We start from the raw sequence: 220 nt of genomic DNA, 5'->3' as shown, positions 1-220 counted from the left end.
TTGTTGGCCTATTCATCCGCCATCCAACAAGCTATAGTTTGTCAAAATCCATCCATGTTAAGGTACCTTTAGACGCGACACATGAGAGCCATGTCGGCTGCGCTGACAGCCCTTGCTATGGGACTTACTGCACAAAAACGAAACTGGGGGGCATCATGTACCTACGTCTGGAGCTCACTCCAAAAGTTTCAAGTCTGAAGCCTTGCCGATTTGTCAGCTT

This window comes from Patiria miniata, unplaced genomic scaffold (genome assembly GCF_015706575.1).
Source record: "Patiria miniata isolate m_02_andy unplaced genomic scaffold, ASM1570657v1 HiC_scaffold_30, whole genome shotgun sequence".
Classification (NCBI taxonomy): domain Eukaryota; kingdom Metazoa; phylum Echinodermata; class Asteroidea; order Valvatida; family Asterinidae; genus Patiria; species Patiria miniata.
This window is presented reverse-complemented; position numbering follows the sequence as displayed.